The sequence below is a fragment of the Aethalodelphis obliquidens genome, unplaced genomic scaffold (genome assembly GCF_003676395.1).
Source record: "Aethalodelphis obliquidens isolate GAN/ISIS:26980383/991018 unplaced genomic scaffold, ASM367639v1 scaffold11, whole genome shotgun sequence".
Classification (NCBI taxonomy): domain Eukaryota; kingdom Metazoa; phylum Chordata; class Mammalia; order Artiodactyla; family Delphinidae; genus Aethalodelphis; species Aethalodelphis obliquidens.
This window is the reverse complement of record NW_020837955.1, coordinates 38,614,559-38,629,765: the sequence shown is the minus strand read 5'-3', so window position 1 is coordinate 38,629,765 and position 15,207 is coordinate 38,614,559. Positions and strand designations below refer to the sequence as shown.

Genomic DNA, 15,207 nt, shown 5'->3' with positions numbered 1-15,207 from the left:
GCCCCCGGCCTTGACTTGGCCTCTGGCGCCTCTGTCTGGGCACGTCCCGCTTTGGCCAGAAGGACTTCTTTCTTGCTGATAGGGGCAGGTCGGTTTTAGGGGGCGGACATTTGGTTTCTCTGTGGATTTCTGGGTTCCACATCTACTCGGGACTTTTCCCCGCCTGCCACCCTTGAACTTGAGATAGTTGTGAGGCCCCGCTGTGGACACGTGGGCAAGCCCCTGGCACCCGCGTCCCATGTCCTCACATCCTCATCGTGATTCCACCGTGGAGGGTCACTCCCCTTTTACACAGATGGACACCCTGAAATGGTGCTGCGTGGCTAGCGTGTGCAGCAGGAGGGGTGAATAGGTTGACACAGGGCTTGCACGTGGATCTTCAGGTCACCACGGCTCCCTTGAGCTGGGGCTCAAGTTCCGCGTCTGTGGGTCCCTCTTGCAGCAGCCCATGGGCAAGTGGCTCCTTCTGCCCGGAGGCACTGGTGGGCAGCAGGTTGCCCCGTGGTAGCTGTGGGCCCTGCAGCTGTGGGCGGACCAGCATTTCCTGGAAGGCAATACATCATCACTTCAGCAGGGCTCAGTCTTACATTCGATAACAACAGGCGCCCTCTTGAGAGGGCCAGCCAGCAGCGTCCGAGCCAAGAGAACATTGATGAGAGAGAAGGCCGGGGTTTCTGGATGCTTCTTCCCCCGGTCCTTTGTTCATTTTCTGAGCACAGCCATGCCCGCAGGACTGTCACCAAGGGGAGGGCGAGGCCCCCCGGGGGGGGGGAGCGTGTAGGTCCCTCAGAGATGTGGTGAGGAGTATTGGACTCTTAGGCCAAACAGGAACCATTTATCTCGTGATGTGAGCAGAGATTGGTTTGGTTCTTAGCAGACGCTGATGATGACAAGCTTGTCCTGTGTCCTGGAGCCGCGTGCCAAGCCTGCTGAGGACTGGATTTACTGAGTACTGGCTGTGCACAGGCCGAGCGCCGAGCTCCCCGGGCATTACCACTGTGAAAGGACCTGATCACCTGTGAGGCAGATGCTGCCTTCTCTGTCTCAGACAAGACAGAGTCCCAGGGCGTTGGTCACCTTGACCTGTGGAGCCTGGGCTGCTTCTCTGCAGTGTCCTGTTAACTCCGTGCTCTCTCCTTTGTCCTCTCCCACTAGCCCCTCTATTGCAGTAAATCTGTGGGGGCCAAGGGATGATTCTGCAGACTACTTTCTGGTTCTCTGTTTAAGTAGTAAGCGTGCATGGGGCCCCCTGGATCTGAGATGAGCCCGGCGTGAAGGAGGGCAGGTTCCAGATAAGGCCACTGCTCTCCTCAAGCCTGGGCCTCTTGCTTCTGTCCAGTTACCACATGAGGATCTCTCTCCGGCTAATAAATGTCCAAGCCAGGCCTCACTTTTGCTCACTGGCCATCCGGGAGGGGAGGAAGCAGTGGGTGAAGGGGCCCCCACTTGCCCTAGCAGGACAGAGGGCGGGCGTCTTAAAGCCTAGATGACCCATATACGAGTCAGGCAGAGCAGAGAATCCAAGTGGGGCTCAGGCAGGCCCCGAATGGTAACAGGAGCTGACACATCAAAGCGTTAGAGACGTTAGGAATAAGTTCATGCAGAATAAGTGCAAGTAGGTGGGCACTTGGTGCTGCCTGTCGCAGGCCGAGGGGGGATGCCGGGGCGCCCACGCTGAGCCTGTGGCCCCTCTTCTCTCTCTGGAGTTTGGATGATGAAGGGCACAGGGCAGAGCGCAGGAGCCGTTCTGAAAGAGGGTGAAATTCAAGTGGGGGCCAGACTGGTCCTCCTGGAATGAGCCGGGGCAGAGTCTCTCAGGACCCCCCCCTTCCAGACCTTTTTAGAGCGCATCTCATTCAGTTTCAGAAAAGTAGACTTATTACCTATAGACCTACAAGGTACTTTTCATATGCCCGACTCGGTGTAAGAAGAAACTAAAAATCCAGGTGGTAGGGACCCTTCTAGGCGATGTGTCGTGAATTTATAAGTTTCCTATATGAAAGCCCCAGCCCTGGCTTGGACTCCACCAGGCTCTGGGTACTGCTGTTCCGTGTGTGTGTGTGTGTCTGTGTGTGTGTGTGTGTGTGTGTGCGCGCGCGCGCGCACGCACGCACCCACACACACAGCCCCTCATCGTCATCAACTATGGGTGGAACACATTTGCCAAGTGACGTTTAGTAGATTCACTGAGGTTGATCATACGGGCCAAAAATAGATGCCCTTTTCCTCGGCCAGAAGCAGCGAGTGAACTTGGAGCTGCCTGGCATTTACTGGCCGAGGCCGAGTCACTTGGTGGAAGAGCCCGCTTAGCTTCCTGGGGCTGCTCGTGGAGGAGCGGTGGTGATTTTAATTAGCTAAGTCGTTTCTGTGTCTTGTATACTCCTAGAAGTTCTTGGAGGAATCCTGCCAAGAACATTTCCCCTGGCACATCTGCGGGGCACTACTCCCTGTTGCACTGTCATCAAGTATCTATGGAAACAAGTGTTTTTGAATTTTTAGCCTTTTTAGCCTTTCTGTAGCTGCATTCTTTTTAAGTACTTCTTTCCACCTTCGCGTAACAATGGGCACTTGCTTTAAAGATTCTGACAGTCTTCCAAGCTTTTTAACATTCTTAATCCACTAAATAAGCCGTCACCGTTCGCTCGGGCAGTCTGCAGGCTCTTCTGAATTTTTGGCTTAAAATTCCGTGAAACGTCACCGTCCGAGTTGTCTGTTCCTTGTTTAATTACTTTGACTATGAAGTATCTCAAGGAAAGAACCTGTGCCCACCAATAAGATTAGGTAGGTGTTAACATGTTGCCGTTGTCTTCAGACCTTAGCTGAAAACAATGTTACAGACAGGTGTATATATATATATGCAGTTAGTTAAATATTTGATTTCCTACTGTATCCCAGACGTGGAAGACTTTGGAGATGAATAATGCGTGATCAAGGCATTTAAACGTTTAGAGACTTGGCGATGGGTAGAGTATGTCACAGCCTGGCAGTCAGGAGTGAAGGTGTCACAGATGTCTAGGGTATGGGTTTTGAAGGGTGGACGAGAGTTTGCTAGGCAAGCTCTCGCTGCCTCCAAAGGCTGGTTCCTTGGCAATAATAGATGCTTAGTCAACATGAGACTACTGTGTCATTAGAGGCTTGGAACTACTGAGAGCCCACGCCCGTCCCTCCTTCCTAGCATTTCAGAGGCTGGGATGTCTCTGTTCTCCGCACCCATCTCCCTTGAATTGGAAAGTTTGGGGTGTAAGGTGGTGTGGAGGCACAGTGGGAGTGAATTACTTCTTGACCTTGGGTATTATGGTAACCCTGACCATGGGGACCACCCTGTTCCTGCTGTGAACTCTTGTAATTGCGAAGTAGGAGCTGGCTGGTGTCAGGACTTGGACCCTTCCTTACATTAGAGAGAACACAGGAGTATGGTTTTCTTTTGAATGGTTTGAAAAGTAGAGTGCAGCTGGGAAACTGGTTACGGTAATTTCATACATTAAAAAAAATATTAATCAACTATTTGTATCCTGACTGATCGTAAGGTGAGCTTGGAGATGGTCAGGGATGGCTGCAACAGTTCATCCTCACGGGACTTGAGAAAGGACGACCTTAAAACACAGACGCCCCGGTGCCATAGCAGCTCCAATATTGAAATTGCATCTGTCCTTCGTGGGAAAGGCACAGAAAAGACACCTGGACACGCCTCCTGCCCAGGTGTTTGCCTTTTCTGTCAGCCCCGGGGAGGAGTAACTTCCCCACCTGCCCCCTCTTACTGCTTTGTGTGCACAGGAAGTGGTTCAGATAATGTGGATGGTCCCATATATCTCCTCTTCATTCCATGTATAGTAAAATAAATGCGAGTGCTGTGTAATGCATCACCTCATTTCATATTGCCTTTGCCAAGAAAGTGCAATTTTATCGAACATTAGGATTGAATTCTTAACTGAGTAATCAATTTCAGTAGTAAGTTAAAGTGCCTTCTCTTAATGACAACTGCAACCGTTCATCAGTTACAGTGGATTAACAGTTGTCAGCATTTATGCTAATAGCACTTATAAACCGTGGGCTTCTGAATTCCATATTTCTCAAACAGTTGGTAAGACTTTTTGCTGGAAGATAATATGATTGTTTTGTCCCTTTGCTTGCTACTTGGAGATGCAAAGAAGTTAAATGACATTTTCACGGCGATGACGCAATATCACCTTCTGGTGTTGCACACTTGGCTTCGTGTCGAAATAGATGGAAAGCGTTCCTTGGTCCTGGTGCTCTACCGTCTCATGTGATCTGGTGTACGACCAAAGCAAGACAAGTAGTACTTTTAATGAAACCATTTAATAACCTCTGGTAGCTTAGAATCGAAGGCACTGGAAAAATGCAGTTCAAGGATGGCTAGATGTAAACAAGGAAGAAGTCACTGCTTCAGCTTCACTGATCCAATTCATTTTGCTTTCAGGGTTTCATCGCCTTAAATGGTTTTGAACCGATGAAGCTGGATTCTCTTAAAAAGACGGAGAGCCCATCGTGTGAACTATAGAGTTTGCGGACACATTTATATTGGTGAGTTATTGTAAAATATCTCCAGGTAAAAGTTCAGGTTTTTCAAAATCCCCTTTGGAATGTGTTTGCAGTTGGTTGATGACTGGATCGCTGGCAGCCTCAGGATGTTTCATCGGGACATCTAATAGCGGGATCGTATTGATTGTCTTTCAATTAATTGCATCTGGTATTTTCATTGATCAAAAGCAAAATACATGTAATTAACTCTGAAGCAATATAGTTCAGTGTAAAGTGATTGTTGCTGCTGCCGCTGCTGCTATAGAGATAAGTCAATGGAAATTACACCAGGAAACTCAAGTCAGGATGGAGCCGTGTTAGGACTTCTCGACATATTAATTACAAAGAATAAAAATGAATTGGGGAAACCGTCCACGCCACCCCGAGTGGCTTGGGCAAATGGTAGATGGACGTCTTTAGGGAGACAGCAGCTTGCTGAGGATGGTACATCTTTAATGAGCTAAGATTTTCAGACTTGCCAACCTCTAGGATGTCTTGAACATAGAATGGTTTTTTTTCTGGTGGAATGGATTAGGGATGTGGGATGTGGGCTGAGGAGAGCCTTCAACTGTCTGCTTATTTGGAGTATGGTTGAGAAAATACCAATGAACAGAGTTCAGTCTTCCGTCCATAGCAAGGACTTTTGGGGGTCCTGAGTTAATTTCAACATGCCTTTAGCCATTTCCCACAAAACCTAGATCTTAGACTCTCAACATGGCAACTTCTCAGAAATGATTGATTTTTATCCTGTTGAAAAAAATGTTTTCTCCTTGAGCTGACAATGTCATCTTAAAGCCAGAAAAAAGAGTGTGAGCCGTTTCTCACCGTTCTTTCTGTCAACCCCCAGGCTTGTTCCCTGCAGTATTGAGTAGGACAGACCCTCAGGTTTGGAGAAAGGTCAAAGGCCCACAAGAAATTTGTACAACAGGATTCCCTGCCTGAGAATCCTGGGCAGATTCCAGCACACACGGTCTGGAATAAATAATAACACAGAAAGAAATGTTGGCCTTAAAATGCAGCCTTAGGCACGGCTTTAGCCGGTGATCGCCAGGGGGCCCGAACTGACCCTCAGTCTCAACCCAACCAGTGGGTGTGGCCCGGGGAAGGGTCTCACTGCCTTTTCCCATGGACTAGGGTCAGTTGCCAACACGGGGCTGCTGCTCCGGACCTGGGCTCACGGAGCCCACTTCCCAGCAGGTCCCTCTGGGAGGCCTTATTTGTGACATGAGTAGTTGTACTGGAGTGGTCCCCACGAGCCCCCGCCTTGTAGAAACCCGGAAACCTTTCCCAAGAGTGATCTGAGAAGGCTGCCCAGCCAAAGGCCATGGCAGAGCATGAAGTTCACAGAGGTTACTTATCAGAGACACTCCGTAATCTTTGAACAATTCTAAGAATCTTTGTACTGGGGCGATGAGAAACTAGAAATATCAGTGAACCTTCTTTTGGGGGTGGGACATGGGTGTATCTATTAGTCATGATGGCCACTCTCAACCGTATACACTCAACTTTGCCTTTTAAGGCCAACATTTATTTCTTTTCTGGCTCTCACTCATTCTTCTAAAAGAAACCTTTTTTTAAAGACCCTGCGTGCTGGAATCTGCCCGGGGTTCTCAGGCCGGGATGTTGTTGTACACATTCTTTGTGGACCTGGGGTTGGTGGGGTGTTAATTCCAGGATTGGGTAACGGCACTGAAGATGTTTTCAGTGGGTCACAGTGATGGAAATCCGTCAGACCCCCACGGTTGTCCAGTTCCATGTCCAAGCACTGCCAGTGCCCGATCCTCGAGTCCTTCACAGAAAGTCACCCGAGGTTCACCTGAGGGAGCGTCTCGGCTGGGTGCCAAGACTTGAGAGTGATGCTTGGTACGTTTTGTAGACACCACGGGGTTGGAAAACTACTTCTCTAAAGATAAGAATGTGGAAATCCACAGTATAAGGATGAAATGGACTTCTTAAATATCAAGAAACGGTTACATAACAGCATTTTCATTTGACTCAACCTAATAATTGAGCCACTGCGGGATCCTGTTTATCAGTGATCTCTGTCTCAGAGAGAGGAACATTGACATTGCATAAATGCATCCAATATCAGAATGAAATTGCAACACCATTCCTGATAGCAAATTTTTCCCTAGCACCTAGCACGCTCACACAATTGGCCTCGTACAGTGGTTCTCAGCACTTATGTGTTTTGGGCATAATTTGGGGTAACAGTTTTTGATAGCACTCTGGAAGAGCTTGAGAAGCTTGGTGTAATGTTGGCGTTGGCCCTCATTAGAGCATGGCCACCATGCCTGGAGGATGCCTCGTGGTGTCTGTGACCTCACCCACATTGACTGTGACCCCGATGGCCTGGCTGCTCCCCAGCACTGGGCACCCTGCCAGTGGGTTAACCTTCGTCCCTGACCACCCCTGTGTACACTCACAGGGTGTGGTTCTCGCGTGTCCCAGAAGCGTGTGTTAGTTCTTGGCTCTTTTCTCTGTGGCTTGTCACTGTGCCCAGTCCATTGTACCCCACTCGTTGGATGGCTACTCATTCAGCCCCAACTGCAGTCAATACCTAGCAACACAAGAGGGGTATCTTGAATTGCAGCCAGAGCAAGGGACCACATGTTGATTTCAACCTGGTAGCTTACCTGTTGAGATCTCCTAGACAAATCCTTTTTAATGTAGGCAGAAGAGAAGGAAATAGACAAAAGACACAAAATTCATGAAAAGTCGCAGTCTTGGAATGGCAAACCTGTGTGGTGCTGGAACCATTTATGCGTCGTTTTTGTCCTCTTAGTATATTTGTGCGTGCCCTCACTTAGAAGCATTCTATTTCTATTATTCTAGACCTGATAGTCTGGTTGTGGCTTTTTTCTTTTCATAACTTCAAATTAGACATGTCAGCCTCCTCCCCCCGTGCAAAGAGGCTCATTTGGTCATCACTAATGAACGACAACACGCGACATGTAGATCTGTTGCATTTTGTTCTGCTTTTACTGTCCATTCTGTACGTCATCGCTTGTTACAGTGAAACCCCGACGTGCTCCGTGGTTCGCTGACTTCTGGAACCAGACTTAGTTCTCCAGTGGTTCAGATGGGTCATTGTTTTTTCTTGTACCATTTTGTTATTAAGCATTAATATTTGTGGCGGTACCAAGTTACCTTGTAATTTTAACAGAAGCGTCAGGGAAAAATGAGTGCTTTTTGTCAAATGTCTCCAGCTAAGTGGAAATGCAAATCACGGCCCTTAGCTCTTATTCTGTAAAATGATGGTGGCGTAGCGGTGGCTGCGGTTTGTCAAAGATGTGACAGCGTATCCGGCTGCCGGCACCCAGAGAGGCTTGCGCGCTGCTTTATGTTGACAGATTGCAATGATGATGTGGAAGCTTGACCTGCCCCGCAGAGCCCCAGGGGAAGGTGATCTGAGGTTCCCCTGGTGCTGGTGACTCAGAGGGGAGGGCCTCGCAAGGTCTGTTGTGGGGTCCAGGCCGCTCCGATCTGAGTATGGCTTTAGTGGGCCAGTGGGCCCCATTAGGGCCTCTGCCCCGTTTCTGCCAGCACAGCTTTCTTCCCCGCGAAACAGAAGGGAAAGTATTGCTTTACTCCAGAAATAAATGCCCACACCTTGCAGTGAGTCTGACTCTCACTGCTTGAGCACTGGAGGGAGCTGGCTGTGGTCATGCTGGGCCTCGTGTTGTGGCCTCCAGGGTCCCCTGGAGTTCTTGGCCTGCCCTGGCCGTCACCCGTCCACTCTTTCCATGCAGCCTGCACTAGGGACGTGTGATCCTGCTCCGGTTTTTAGACTAGAGGCACAACTGCCAACATCGGAAAACACAAACCAGAGCAACATATGCTGGGCCTTTCATCTCCAGGGGACTCTCTAGATGAGAAACAGCCAGGAGGCCGAGACGGGGGCGGCAGGGAAGATGCTGGTGGAGCTTCGGGCCCTGCTGTCTGCGGAGAGGGGAGGAGGGGTCTCAGCTGGAGCTCTGGGGTCTTGGTTCTTGCTTGTGTTTTATTCATGAGCTGCAGATCCAAGTTCCTGTAGGAGCCCTTCTCTGGGAGGTGTTGATTCAGCCCTTGTCCTTTCCTCCAGGGAATTTCCAGATCCCAGCAAGGCTCCTGGGTAGGACCAGAGAGATCATCCACCTAGTCCCTTTGTTCTGTTTTCAAAGTCTGTCCTTGTCCCGGTCACATGGGGGTCAGGCCCCTGGCCCCTACCTTCTGGTGGGTCACTGCTCTGCTGGTGCTGTCCCCACCTCCCAGCCCTCAGGACTGGTTCTAATCAACCAGCGAGGCCAGGGAGGCCCGGAACTCTGTCATCCATGTGTCCGCAACAAGCCAGCCTGCCTGTACTTCCTGGGGTTCCCGGCCAGGGAGGGTCTCTGCCAAGCTGTGTTCCTGCTGGAAGTCTGTGCCTGGGAGGGATGGCTCCTTGCGGCCACAGGAGAGCAGCGGGGCCACGGCCCTCTCTCCTGGTGGAGCGGGGCTTGGGTCAATACTGAGCATGCCATACAGCGTTGCGCGCGGACACACTAGGTATGTGGCCCTCTCTTCCCAAGATCCTATAACCTTGGCTAAGATCCCTGTTTTATTTATTTTTATTTTTATTTTTATTTTTGCGGTATGCGGGCCTCTCACTGTTGTGGCCTCTCTCCCGTTGCGGAGCACAGGCTCTGGACGCCCCGGCTCAGAGGCCATGGCTCACGGGCCCAGCCGCTCTGCGGCATGTGGAATCTTCCCGGACCAGGGCACGAACCCATGTCCCCTGCATCGGCAGGCGGACTCTCAACCACTGTGCCACCAGGGAAGCCCCAAGATCCCTGTTTTATTAGCGAAGCACTTGACGCTGAGATCATATGCCAGCACACGGCGCCCATGAGTAGACCTGCGGCTTGGACACCGATGGCGTAACCCCAGGCTCAGGGTTCCCTTGGTCCCTGCTGAAACACCGCAGTCCTGTGACTTGCTTTGCCAGTATGCAGGATCCCTCTGTAGTGATGACTTTGTCGTGATGACTTCTGGGGTCCTCAGCTTTCCGGGAAGTTCACGTTCTCGTGTGCATGGTGGGGTCCATCCCTGCCTCAAGCACTTGGTCCGTGGGAAGGGGGGCTGACCATGGGCTGCCCCTTGTCCCCAGGGGTGTGGCTGTGTGCAGGGAAAGCACCTCTAAGGCCAGCCACGATGGGAACCTGAACAGACGCCACACAGAAGCATTTCTGCCCCTGGCTTCCCAGTAGACAGAGGAACAGCAGCCCCAGGTTATGGGACAACTAGAGGCCATTGTCACTGGTCTGCTCCTTACCATTTCCCTGGGACGTGGAGCATGTATGTGTGAGAGGGAGGGAGAATGGGAGGAGTGGATGGAGGCGCGAGCCTGCGTGGGGTAAGGGCCACGCATGTTGAAGGAAATGATAGTTCATGTTTACTGTAAGTTTCAGACCGAGGATGTTCATGTCACTGTGTGAGTGGGTGGGGAAATGAGCTTTCTCATTTAAAAATGTTTGGGTCTCAATCCAGCGCTCTGGGTGTCATTAATGGGAGACGAAGAGCTTATTTCTTTGTATAAATATTTTTGTTTAGCATTTGTGTGTTACCACTGCCAACGTAACTACTATTTCTAGAATGCATTGGGCCAATAACATCTTTTTAAAATATAATCTTACTTTTAGGTCATTTTGGTGATCATTCCATTTAGATTTTTGTGGAGGAACACAGCATCTCTCCAGGTTCAAGTGTAAATCTGGCATTACTTTCAACTTAGCCTCAAATTCCTCAGCTGCAAATGCTAAGGAAATACTCCACAGCTCAAGAAAGAGCCCACACGTGATGCGGAAAGAACCGGGGTACTTACAGAGTTCTTCATCATTTAATTTCTGGATCCTGATTTGGTGCATTTTCCAAAGTAAGGCTTTAGGAAATGTCTGAGGATTCAGTGGTCCCCGGTGGAGGTTGTCCCCAGGACCGTTGCCTGCGGCTTCCCCCTTCCCTAGCGTCCACCTAACAAGCAGCTCAACACATTTGCTTTATTGATTCCTTTATTTTTGGCAACCTTGGCAACTCCCACCTGGCCCCGTGCTGGTAAAAACAAAGTCTTCCTGGTTAACTGAACACATTTGCAATTCACTCTTTGTACGTAGCAATTAAGATAATTCCCTTTAAAAAAAGAGATAATTCTCTTAGACTCCTACCAGTTAAAGATAAATAGGAGGTTTAAAAAGAAAATGCTTCGTAATTCATTGGTTTGTGCGTGAGCAGGCAGGCTGGTAACGGACGAGAATGTCTGCCGTGAGTGGACCCCTGTGCAAGGAGTAAGATGGGACATTTTTTCTGTCCTTCTCTTCAGCAGCAGCCCGAGCAGTGACATTTATACATATTTCATAACGTGGTTCCTTTAGACAGAGGGAGCAAACAAATCAATTTCTCAGCAGTATACTGTGTAAAGGAAACAGCAACAACCTGTGGGGTAAGTTACAGAAGCTGCTGAAATTAATTATATTCGGCAAGAAGATAGAACGTTAGGGAAAAAATACGAATGTGTGGGGGTCAAAAACGCAAGCCACGGGTGCGTAGCAGTTCCGAACATCTGCTGCCGGTGCTTAACTTCCATTTCTTCATATGTGTCTACTGATCAACTCCAGCGGCTCCCACCCGGGACCCCCCATTCCGTCTTTTCTCGAGGCTGGTGGATCAGGTGTCCTCGTGAGCTTCCAGTTGGATCCGCTTAGAGCAGCATTGACTTATCGGACGGTATTGTGCTGTCTTTTAATACAGGAGATTTGCAGAAAATGAGTTCGTGGCAAAGATATCTGGTTCCTGTGTCTTGTAACTCAATACCTGGTCTGTGGTCGCCTCCCTTCTTCTGGTTCAGCTATACATTGTTTAACTCAAAGGAAACCTTTGTTGGCCTGGGCAGGGTGTAACCTGCAACTCCTTGAAAAATTCAGCTGAAGCAGCGCAGGGCAGCGATCCATTTCGTCAGGTCCGGGGCGGGGGGGCTGTTTGCTGGGCGGTGCTTTCGTTCTGGACACCAGAGCCTCAAAACAGGCCTTCCCCCTTCTCAGGAGGAGCTTTGGGGCAATGCAGGTTTACTGGGTGCCCCTCGGTTCATCCGGTCACGGCCACCTGCGTCCCAGCCCTTCTGCAGACTGAAGACAGGTGTCCACAACCCAGGAATGGAAATGTGGAAGAAGCGCTGTGGGAGGGTGGGTGCGCAGTCCTGCAAGATACTGACTCAGCATGCCCTTGGCCTCATCTGCATCTCTTAATCAATATTGATAACCTACTGGGCTTGTCTTTGCTGGGTGCCCATCACCCCCTAACACGTTTGGGTCCTCACTCATGTTCGCTGGTGCAGGAGGGTTGCCCAGTCATTATAACACAGAAACCCAGGACTTCAGACTCTCTGATGATGCTGAGGCTTCTGACTCTATCAGGTGAAAGTAGACAAAGGTTTTGTGAATGGACTCGGATTCAGGATTAGTTCTCTGTTAACATGGAATCTTCCAGAGTGATTTTCAAAAGCTCTGTGAGGCAGAGGTCACGTCCGATGCCCTCATGGTCTCCTTGATTTTCTGTGCATGGTTCGCACGTTACAGATGCCACAGGACTCTTTTTTGAATGAATGAATCCCAGGCTGCAGAGGGACCAGGGAGGTGTGGGATGGCTGGACCTGTGCAGGAACCGTCCCAGCATCTGTCTGGAAGGAAGGGTTGATTCTGCGTCAGCTGGGAGTGTCTTCTGCTGACGGAAGGCAAGCCAGCATGGTGCACTACCTGTTTGGAGGAGGTGTACGTGCTCTGAAATAATATGTCCATGTTCCCGAGCTTTCCGCGGCAGGAGAGCCTGTCCCTGCCTCCCCTACTTGCAGGTGGGACACAGGTGGGGCGGGGAGTTTGAATTCTGTGTAGCTTGGGGACCCAGCTAGCTGTACTCTCCTGTGCTCTGGGGTGCTGTGCTTGTGGTGGCTTCCTGGGTGAGGGGGAGTTGTGATTCAGCCGCCTTGATTGAATCTGAGCTGGGATTACAAGGACCTGTAGTCCCAGGTCCCTTGGGACTGAAGGACAGATGGAGGGTGTATCAGATTCCTTCGTGGACCCATCACGGTGGCTGCATGCTTTGCCTGCCTTTGGAGATTTGGAAACTGGTATTTTGTGTATGCGTATCTGATGACCCCAGTCCCATGTTTGTTAAAAACCCTAACTTTGAGAGTACAGGACTCCTGGCCTTTCATAATTCAGACTCACTTCCACTTCCTAATTACAGCAGAAGATGACTCTAAACCACGACATAGGGTTGCAGCTTCCTCTAGAAGAGAGGGTTCTTACTGATTTGTACTCTGATCTCCCACAGGCTTCAGTGGCAGCACTGCAGAGGCCTGTTTAAGGCTGGAAAGCCTTCTGCTTGCGTGTTTAAATAGAGCAGAGTGATGCGGCCTTAGACTTGGCTGGGAAACCGCCCAGCTCTTTAGTCTGGGATTGCATCATAACAGGCGTCCCTCCAGAGCCCCATGGCTTTGGCACCGCCTTCTTTTTTTTTTTTTTAATAAGTTTATTTATTTTATTTATTTATTTTTGGCTGTATTGGGTCTTCGTTGCTGCACACGGGCTTTCTCTAGTTGCGGCGAGCGGGGGCTACTCTTCGTTGCGATGTGTGGGCTTCTCATAGTGGTGGCTTCTCTTGTTGCGGAGCACGGGCTCTAGGCACGTGGGCTTCAGTAGTTGTAGCACACGGGCTCAGTAGCTGTGGCTTGCGGGCTCTAGAGCGCAGGCTCAGTAGTTGTGGCACACGGGCTTAGTTGCTCCGCAGCATGTGGGATCTTCCCGGACCAGGGTTCGAACCTGTGTCCCCTGCATTATCAGGTGGATTCTTAACCACTGCACCACCAGGGAAGCCCACCTCCGTCTTGTTTTTGCACAGGGAGGGTAAAGATTCCAGTTGCCAAGGCGAAGACTTGGCCGTGGGCTTGGTGGTGGGTGGAGGGAAAGGTACTGAAGGCAGTGCCAGGAAATGCTTGCGGGGCGTGTCCTGGGCCACCTCGGATGGCGCCAACCTTGGGCAAACGAAACCCCTCTGCACTTAGTGCCTCAGAATCCCTCTCTGTCAGATGGGGGTGAATAGTAAGTGGTACTGAACCTCAGAGTAGCGGGAGTTCAACGAAACAGTCATTGAGGAGGACTCGGCAAGTTCCTGGTACATTGTAAGGGCTTAATAGAGAATGACCACCACCACCATCATCATTATTAACAGCATCAGTAAATGAGATAGTCATTCATTTCACTTAGCTTGGAGGGGAACCCTGGTGACCTGCCGACGGCTGGAGGAGCTTGGAGCACAGAGTGTGTCTCTCCAAGGAGGCCCCTGTGGTCTGGCTGCTATGAACGTTGAGACGGAAGATGGACAGAACCTTAGACTTCCTGGTTCACGGCACTTCTGTCATGTTTTCCTCCTGGGATGTTGGAAGTGGAACCCATCTCCTTTCCCACCAACCTGGTAGTGATGTTTCTTTGTCAAGGAATGAAGGTTTAGGGTTCCCTGAGGCCTTTTGCACATGTTGTACATGTTGAGTTTGAGCTCTTCATTTCATGAGGGTGAGCTGATCCGAGCCACGGCGGCGCCAAGGTGCTGGTGGCAGGGTACTGTGCCCAGGTGTGACTGGCTACCTGGATACCTGTCTGATGATGTGTGTCCTTCTCTGGGAGAGGGTCCCCATTCTCCTGTCAGTGGCTCAGGTCTCTGCAATTTGCCTGAACGTTGAGTGTGACCAGCAGGGCTGAGGCCGACTCGGCCTGACCCTCCCCAGCGGTGACCGGGTCAGCCGTGGAGAGGGGCAAGCACATGGGGCTTTATCCTGGAGCAGCGCTGGGAGAGGCCAGTTAGCGCGGCTACTTCTCATGAAAGGCTGTTAGATTCAGGTCACCGGGTTTGGACTCCTGCATTTTATGGCGAAGTCTGAAAATGCAGATTTGTAACAACCAATGTTAATGAATTCAGACTGTTTGAATTTCACACTGAATAATGGCTGGAATTATCAGAGCCAGGGGCTTATGAGATCCTTGGATCGGTGTAATCTTTTCTCAAGATTCAATTGATAGATAGCATGATGTAATAGCACATTACTTTTATTAACAAGCCTGGCGATAAAAGAAACACACTTATTAGGATAGGAGAATTTAGTAAAAATAGTAGTAATAACAAGACAATTTGGAATGTGTAATCTATCCAGTAAATTTCAAGATGCCACATCTCATTTAAAATGCAGTGCTGTGCCCGTAGATGTTGAACGCAATACCTCTGTACCCTAGGGCTTCCTGGGTTTTTTTTACATTAAAAATATTCTATTTAAATGCAGATTTTGATTTGCAATCTAGGAAGAGAGGTATAGGAAGAAGGACAACTGCATCTTTTAAATCAATTTTAGTTTCATGGTTTCTTATTCTGCCTGTCTTTCTCGTCCCCACCTTCTCCTCCCCCAAAGGGTAATCTCTAAACATACAGGTTTAGGAAAATGCATAACGTTTCAGAGGATAATAGCATTGTTATGGCCTTGTCTGTCTTAGAATTTTCCTCCGCACACATCCCGCCACCTCAAGCTGAAGAAACACTAAGGGCTCCAGATTTCCTCAAGGGGCAGAAGCTTGAGAATTTCTCTCTCTCCCTCCCTCTCTCTCTCTCTCTCTC

The 15,207-nt window shown here is 49.8% G+C and overlaps 1 protein-coding gene across 7 annotated transcripts in view; it reads left to right on the top strand.

Annotated features, from left to right (window-relative positions):
• The window catches only part of CTBP2 (C-terminal binding protein 2), a 166,913-nt gene that overhangs the window by 44,142 nt on the left and 107,564 nt on the right, over window positions 1-15,207 (top strand). For 6 of the 7 annotated variants that reach the window (XM_027112898.1, XM_027112894.1, XM_027112900.1 and 3 more), the window contains one exon: window positions 4,439-4,542. The gene's annotated coding sequence lies outside the window, so the exon portion shown is untranslated. Of the gene's footprint in view, window positions 1-3,527; window positions 3,700-4,438; window positions 4,543-15,207 lie in introns of those variants that run through there. The other variant, XM_027112895.1, reaches the window with a different exon arrangement.